The sequence below is a fragment of the Lycium barbarum genome, chromosome 12 (genome assembly GCF_019175385.1).
Source record: "Lycium barbarum isolate Lr01 chromosome 12, ASM1917538v2, whole genome shotgun sequence".
NCBI lineage: Eukaryota > Viridiplantae > Streptophyta > Magnoliopsida > Solanales > Solanaceae > Lycium > Lycium barbarum.
Window position 1 is genome coordinate 38,634,512 of NC_083348.1, and position 9,017 is coordinate 38,643,528.

At 35.2% G+C, this 9,017-nt stretch overlaps 1 non-coding gene across 1 annotated transcript; it reads left to right on the plus strand.

Annotated features, from left to right (window-relative positions):
• The first annotated feature begins 245 nt into the window (after window positions 1-245).
• On the plus strand, window positions 246-351 carry LOC132625340 (small nucleolar RNA R71). The gene has a single exon (XR_009576778.1). It is a non-coding gene; the product is annotated as a small nucleolar RNA R71 (small nucleolar RNA).
• Window positions 352-9,017: the final 8,666 nt, after the last annotated feature.

The window sequence follows — 9,017 nt, forward strand, 5'->3', positions numbered from 1 at the left end:
GAGCAAAAACATGATCTCGATCATGATTTTCTATGGCCACCGCGGCAGCAGAGGAACTACCATATGACAGGACTTCGCTATCACTCGAGTGCCAAGCTTGATTGTGGGTGGTGAGCTTATCAAGCAAACGGGTGATAACGATAAATGACTTGTCCATGAAGCATCCTCCTGCGGCAGTATTGACAGCAATCTGATTCATTGTATCTAAGCCCTTGTAGAATTTCTCCGTGAGAATAGCATCCGAAAATCCGTGAGTTGGAGATTGAGCTAGATAATACTTAAAACGCTCTCATGCTGAATATAATTGTTCCCCCGGAAGTTGTTTGAACTAAAAGATCTTATCCCGAAGCTCAGCCTTTTTGCTTGGAGAGAACCATTTCTTCAAAAATGTATTAGCTAACTCGTTCCAGGTATGAATAGAATTGCTGGGGAGCTTTTTATACTATTCCCTGGCTTGACCAGCCAAGGAATATTTAAAGACCCTTAACCGAAGTGCATCGGCAGAAGCAACACCTTGGGATTGTTGAGCACATACATGCAAGAAGTTCTTCAAATGTCGAAGTGGACAGTCCTCCGAAGAATTTTGGAAATAACCTTCAAGTTTCAGCAGCTGATAGATAGAACTATCAATTTTGAAGGTAGCATTTCCAGTTCTAGGAGGAACCACAGCAAAAGCATAATCAGCTTCATTGATGAATTCCGCAAATATATTTTCATCATCATCCTCTTCTGGTGCAGGTGGGTTCACTTGGAGTCCACCTTGGTTTCCTTGATTCCGATTCGGTCTTCCTGCCATGTTCACCTGGTTCACCACAATAGCAAACGAGGTGTGATGGAATAGAAAAAGTTTTAAAGAAGAGTACACAACAATCAGTAATTTCTAAACCGTAGTCCCCGGCAACGGCGCCAAAATTTGATACGCTCAAATTACACCTATTAATGGCGTAAAGCGGACGTTGTCAAATATAGTAACCCAAATAAGGTTGGGGTCGAATCCCACAGGGAATATGGAGAGAAAAGGGTACTAATTGTATGCGATACTAGTCTTTAAAGGCTTTAATCCTATTCCGAATATTTTAAAAAGGAGATTTGGTTTGTATTTGCTATTTTGAACTGTTTGAATTTTGTTTGGATTTGGAGAACCAAAGTTGTGTCCCCGCAATGATTAGACGTTATGCTGTGGGTGTCAATATGATATATTTCTAATGGTTCGCGGTTATGTATGCACTTAATCTCTAACACACTTTCTAATATTTTCCAATAGTTAGAAAGTATTTCTTTTCATGATTTTCCCAAGTGCAGAAAAGTTATAAATAAGGTTGATTAAATATGCCAAGCAGAACTCATCTTATTCCTAAGCGAGTTCATTAAACGAGGGTTAGCGCCTCGAGTCCATGTTATATTATTTCAAATCACACCCTAGTTCATCTTTCCAAATGAACTAGGGTTTGTGCATGAACAAGTGTTTACAACCACTTATAGAACAATGAATATGAGAAATAATAAAATACATCACAACCCATTATATATATATACAATGTTAGACACCCATTACATAGCACCCATCATTTGGGTCCACAATTTTGATTAAAGAGACTACTCACACATTATGGTCTCAAAAGTAGTAAGCAATAAATGCGACATAAAGCTTACAAATGCAATAAAGATGATGGAATGTAGAATCTTGTGTCTTCACTAGGCTCCAAAAGGGGAGTATTCAATTCTCACCCACCAATGGGACCTTTTAGTTGAGTACAATAAAATCTGAATGGAAAGAAAAACCTAAAATGTTCTTTAAATATGCTCCAAAAATGCACAGCAGAAAACTGACAAAAGTGCCCCCGATAGCAAGATCGACGGGCCGTCGATCGTTCGACGATCCGTCGATTTCTTCGTCTTTTGTAACTTCAGCACGGTGTACCGTTCGATGGTGTCGTCGACAAGTTCGACGCTCCGTCGAGTATTCCGTCTTTTTCTCCTCTGTTGAGAGATTCTTCTTGTCGCACAAACGACGACACATCGATCAGTTCGACGCTTCGTTGATGCCTCCGTCCTATGTCGTCTTCAACTTTGTCATAATTGTAAAATCAGGCTTAACGATGATTCAAAGGACGGTTCGTCGACTGATCGACGGACCGTCGATTCTCATTTCTGGCAAATTTTTCTGTTGTTCTTTGGTTTTTGCTTTTGGGCCCTTGTTTACCTAAAACACAACAAAACATATTAACGAGAACCAGACTTACTTGAAAACAACCAAGATTCATAGTAAAAAGGCGTCGAATGTGCCACAAATTCGCGGCACATCATATGTTATGAAAGCACAATAGATGAATGCAAGTGTTATGTTATTGTGTTTTTCATTTTTTTGCAATGATGTATACTGGTTTATTTTTTCTGCAGTAAAACTCTGCCTGAAGGTAGAGTTTGCAGTTTGGTCAAACTCTGTCGGGATACGGTAGAGTGTTTGCAGTCAAACTCTGCCTGATCCAGTAGTGTTTATAGTCAAACTCTGCCTGAAGGTAGACTTTTGTAACTTGTATATATTTTTCCAAAATCTAATCAACTTATACAATATATTTTTGTGTGTGATATATGTTATGAAAGGACAATAATTTTGTATGCTGATTCGTGGTTTTTGATGAATGCACGTGTTATGTTATTGTGTTTTTCTTTTTTTTACAATGATGTATACTGGTTTTTGTTTTTTTGCAATCAAACTCTGCCTTCAGGGAGAATTTTGCTAAAAAAACAATAGTCAAACAGGTGCAAGGCATAATTTTTCAAAATAGTCAAGGTTTGATTGGGGGGGAGTTGTATGCTAAACTATGCCTTAAGGCAGAACTTTTGGGAGGTGGCAAAACTTTGTTCAAAATTAAGCCTTAAGGCATAACTTTGCAATTTAAAATCTACCTTCAGGGAGAGTTTTGCTAAACTATGCAAACTATGCATTTAAGGTAGAGATTTTCATTGCAACTCTCCCTTGAGGCAGAGTTTACCTTAAAAGGGAGAGTATGACTGATAAGGTAGAGTTGTGCTATCTTTAGACAGAGTTGATTTTCATTGAAATTCTCCCTTGAGGTGGAGTTTACCTTATAAGGCAGAGCATGACTCATATTTTTTCCAAATTCTAATCAACTTATACAATATTAAATGTGTCCATTCTACACACGTCCTTGACATTTAAAAATATATACACATGTTCTTTTACCATTTATTTTAAAAATGTTAAAGCATATTATATTTAAATTAAAAAATACATCCTTTTTTGGATTTAATGTATACCTTTTCTTATTTTTGTGGTTTTATAATGAATAACTTTTTTTTTAACTTTTTGGTGGGTAGAGGCATAGTTTAATTAAGTATAATTTTGCTTCTAGCTCTTCCTAATCAAGCATAGTTTTGAAACTCTGCCTTGTGCCTCTTCAGGTAGAAGTTTACTTTTACTCACATCCAAACTTCTAGCTGAAGGCCTAATTTTGTGCACGTGCCATTTTTTTAAATCCATGTGCACTAGGGTAATTTTTTAACTTTTTTATGACATATATAAATTGGTCGCCTTTCGTTTTTCCTTCACTTTATTATTCTTTTTCTCCAATTCGAAAACTGTCAATTAATTCGGTGTTTGTGACAAGTTCGATTCTCTCTTTCAAACTTGAATTCTCTTAGTGGAAGTTGCATTTCAAGGGTGAGTTCCTGTTAATAGTTTTTTATTTTTTGTGATTAGTTTTTAATTTAAACGTTTTGTATATGTATTTTAGGTTTTACAAGGGGTTTGTGTGTAGTTTTTCTTTTTCATTTTTCCCCAAATGCGTGTGTTTTATTCTTATTTTATGATGGGTATGTGTTTTGGGTGTTTTTGGTTGGTTTTTATTTTCTGTATTTTGTATTTCTGTTTGACATTTATTTATTTATTTCTAATTTCAGTGTTTGAAAATGAGTAGTGACAGTGGCAATGTTGATGATCGATTTGCTGATTATTATATTCACCCAAATAGGTGGCCATGTATTAATGCTGCGTGGCGAGGGGATGAGATTTATCTTAAGACTGTTGAGGATTTTTTATTAGTACGACAGTTGAACATGTTGGAAAAATGTCCTTTTGGGAATGTAATGAAGTTGAATAATCTGAAGTTGGCTGGAGTCCTCTTGACAGCTATTTTGTTGTCCGAAGTTTGCAGAACGGGGGACAACATGTATTTTAACTTCAATGGGAACGTTGCAAAATTTACAGAAAAACAGTTTAAGAAAATCACTAGTCTTCGAATTAAACCTCCTCGTAGTTGTTTTACTGAAAAATGTAGAACAACGAATGGAAGTTCTTTATTGAGAAAGTATTTTGAAATCCAGGATGGTAAAAAGAGTTTGAAAATGATCGAGTTAAAGGCTTCCATGAAAGACTCTAAAAGTTTAATTGAACTGACATTGATGCTGTCGTGTTAGCTGAGGTGTATATACTAGGAAGTGTATTATTAGGCGGTAGACACGATAAGACTGTAAAGTGGGAACATATTGTATATATAGAGAATATTGAGTTATTTGAGCAGTTTAATTGGGGACATAAGTGTTATAATGATCTTATCAATTCACTCATAAGTATTTTCAAAAAAGTTGAAGAACTAAGACCACAAATTATCATTTTGTTGGCTTTATCCATGCTTTTATGGTTTGGATTTGGTATAAATGGACCGTTTATCGCGAAAAATATTGTGATGTTGTTGGCATAGTTGAAGAACCTACTATGATGTCATACATGCACGAAAAAGACAAAAAGAGCGTGCTCCACAATTCAATGGAATAAAGGAGTTGCTTGTCGGTGAAAAGTACTATGAAAAGGTAATGGTTCTTTTAATTTTCTTTTATGTCATATTTGGTTCTTATTTTATTGTTGTCTGGTTTTCATTTTAATAGAGTCATGAAAGAGTTATTGGTGAAGAGCATAATAATGATCATGAAAATGACAATCAAAGTTTTTCGCTAGAGAATCAGGTACGTATTTTGTGTGTTGTCTTTTTGTTTATTTCGGTAATTTTCTTTTGAAATCCCATTATTGTGTGGAATTTGATACTATGTCTGTTTTTCATTCGAGTAGAGTGATGAAAGATATATTGATAAAGGGAATAATGATATTGATGAAAATGTCAGTCAAAGTTCTTCTTCACAGCATCATGTTGAGGTACGTATTTTGTGTTTGTTTTTTTCTTTGGCTATTTTTGATTATTTTCTTTTCAAACTCTGCTTGAAGAGGCATAATTTTTGTTAAGTTGTGACATTTTTGAAAGTCTGCCTGTACAAGCATATTTTTCTTAACTTTTACTCAGTTTTTGTTTGTCAATTGGTTTTTATATGTTGTGGTTCTTATTTCATTGTTGTCTGTTTCATTCGAATAGAGTGATGAAAGATATATTGATGAAGAGAATAATAGTGTTGATGAAAATGACAATCCAAGCTCTTCTCTAGAGCATCGTGCTGAGGTATGTATTTTGTGTTTATTATTTTGGTAATTTTGTTTGTTTTCTTTTGAATTCAATTTTTGTGTAGATTTTTGAAACTATGCCTGTACAGTCATAACTTTTATTAACATTGTGATTTTTCAAACTCTGCTTGAAGAGGCATAAATTTCGTTAACTTGTATGTTTTTTTAAACTCTGCCTATGTAGGCATAAATTCTTAACTTATTCCTTGTCAATTGGTTTTATGTTTTTCTGTGGTTCTTATTTGATTGTTGTCTGTTTTTAATTCGAATAGAGTGATGAAAGAGAAATTGATGAAAGGAATAATATTGTTGATGAAAATGACAATCCAAGCTCTTCTCTAGAGCATCATGTTGAGGTATGTATTTTGTATTTGGTTTTTCGCTATTTTGGTTATTTTCTTTGGAATTCCAATTTCGTGTAAAATTTTGAAACTATGCCTGTGCAGTCATAACTTTTATTAACATTGTGATTTTTTAAACTCTGCCTGAAGAGGCATAAATTTTGTTAACTTGTGTGTCTTTTGAAGCTCTGCATGTACAGGCATAAAGTTTCTTAACTTTGAGATATTTTTGAAACTCTGGGTGAAGAATCATAACTTTTTGTTAACTTGTGATTGTTTTGAAACTCCGTCTGTACAGGTATAACTTTTATTATCTTGTGATTTTTTTGAAACTCTGTCTGTACAGGCATAACTTTTCTTTAACCTTAACTTTTGTTAAGTTGTGATTTTTTTTGAAACTCTGCCTGTACAGGCATAACTTTTCTTTTAACTTTGTGATTTTTGAACCTCTGCCTGTACAGGCATAACCTTTCTTTAACTTTGTGATATTTTTGAAACTCTAGGTGAAGAGGCATAACTTTTTGTTAACTTGTGATTGTTTTGAAACTCTGCGTGTACAGGCATAACCTTTCTTTAACTTTGTGATATTTTTGAAACTCTACCTAAATAGGCATAACTTTTGTTAACTTGTGATTTTTTTGAAACTCTGCCTGTATAGGTATAACTTTTCTCAACTTTTACTGAGTTTTCCCTTGTAAATTGGTTTTATTTTTTTCTGTTTTTGTTATTTTATTGTTGTTTGTTTGTCATTCGAATAGAGTGATGAAAAAGGGAATAATACTGTTGAAGAAAATAACAATCATATCTCTTCTCTAGAGCATCGTGTTGAGCTATGTATTTTGTGTTTGTTTTTTTTTTGGCTAATTTGGTGATTTTCTTTTGAATTCCACTTTTGTGCAGAATTTGAAACTCCGCCTGTACAGGCATAACTTTTGTTAACTTGTGATTTTATTTTTGAAACTCTGCATGTACAGGCATAACTTTTCTTTAACTATGTGATATTTTTGAAAGTCTGCCTGAAGAGGCATAACATTTGTTAAATTGTGATTTTTTTGAAATCCTCTTAGCTTGTGTAGTTTTTAAAACTCTGCTTGTACAGGCATAACTTTTCTTTAACTTTGTGATTGTGTTTGAAACTCTGCCTAAAGAGGCATAAGTTTTATCTAACTTATGATTGTTTTCAAAATCTGCTTGTACAGGCATAACTTTTATTATCTTGTGATTTTTGTGAAACTCTGCCTGTACAGGCATAACTTTTCTTTAATTTTGTGATATTTTTTGAAACTCCACCTGTACATGCATAATTGTTTTTAACTTTGTGATTTTTGAAACCTTACCTAAAGAGGCATAACTTTTGTTAACATGTGATTTTTTTGAAACTCTGCCTGTACGGGCATAACGTTTTGTGTCCTGTACAAGCATAAGTTGTTCTCTTTTGGAGTTCCAAATTTTTTGAAATTTCTTCTTTTTGTTTTATGTATAGTTTTTGGAGAAGACTTTGGAGCGAAAATTGGATAAGATTTTGTCTAATTAGGAGAAGGAGAAGAAATGTACGGATAAACTGGTTGCTGCTCTTCTAAAATCAGGTTTAAAATTTGAATCGGGAAGTACTGTCGGTCCTAATGATGTTTCTCAGCATTCCGATGATTTAATAATGTCGTCAGATGTAGAAAAGCGTAGAGAGAGCACAGACAGACCTGTCACTCAAAATCTCGATGTCCAAAATAAAAATAGACTAGGCGTTTCTCATAAAAATGTGGAGGGATTGTCTGTTGAGGGCGACAACAAAGATCATCGTACTCAAATATAAGTCAATAGACTGTTGAGTTTGAACAGTCATCTGATCCACTTTTTCCTGAGGCTACACAACAAATTGAACAAAGTAATGTCAGTTCTGAAAGAGCAGCTACTTCTATTGTAGCATATAAGAGAACACGTTTGAAGAAGGCACATTGTTCTCCCTCTCATAGTTTGGCCCTACAGAAACAAAATGAAGAAGATTTTTCTCCTAAAACAGCGGTTGAGTCTTCTGTCCCAGTTATTGGAGACGAAACAAGAGAACATGTTGATCAGTTGTTGTTGGATCCTGATCAAACACCTTCTGTTCCAAATGATACAGTATTATCATCTCAAAAGGTTGATATATTGATGTCGGATCCAACTCTACAAAAAGCATCACAACAAATGATGCACCCGAAAACGTTGAAGATGAAATCACAGGTGATGTTCTTGAGGGCACTTTTGTCACGACCCAACCGGAGAGCCAAGACGGGCACCCGGAGCTAACCCACCGGGCACCTCTCATCGTACATTCACATTCATATCTAGGTGAGCCACATGGCCTATTAACTATTCTATGCCTCAATAATACCATTTACAACGGCTAAAACACTTTTATCTATCAACGTCAACAACTGTGCCCATACACATATACACAAGCCGACGAGGCTAACAAAATAATATACCCAAACATGAGCCGACAAGGCAAAAGACATCTACTATACATGATTGCCTACGAGCCTCTAAGAAGAGTATGAAACTTCATCATAAGGACGAGACAGGATCCCACCATGCCCATATATATACAAAAGAATAATACCCAAAAGCTGCAGCTCCGAATCAAATGGAGCTCCTCTATGCAGTCTCTGAACAAGCAGTCTATCGGTCAAGTCTATCTCCTTGTCCACCTACGGGCATGACACAACGTCCACAAACAAAAGGACGTCAGTACGAATAATGTACTGAGTATGTAAAGCATGATCAACATCATAGTAGAAATGTAAGAAATAACATAAGATAGAGAGGTCATGAGATAATGAAGCCATTTATACCTCTAGCATTGTTCATCGTATTTACTTATCCCTTTTCTAATGGGAACCTTCCATTTCATACATTTATACTTTTAGTAGTATCATACCCGACCATAGAGGTTCGGTGTCATACATACCCGTCCATGATATGGTTCGGTGCTATACGTACCTGGCCCTACCAAGGCTCACTGTCATCCGTACAAAACTGCAGTGGTGTGCGTGTGATAGATATCATACCCGGCCATATAAGCACGGTGTTCTTAGTAGTCAGACTTTATTATATAAATATATATACATAGGAGCACATACACGTTCTCAACATTATCATCGTCATCATCATTTTCATTATATCCTTCCTTAGAGAATCAACTATCATAGGATGGGACCAATGGC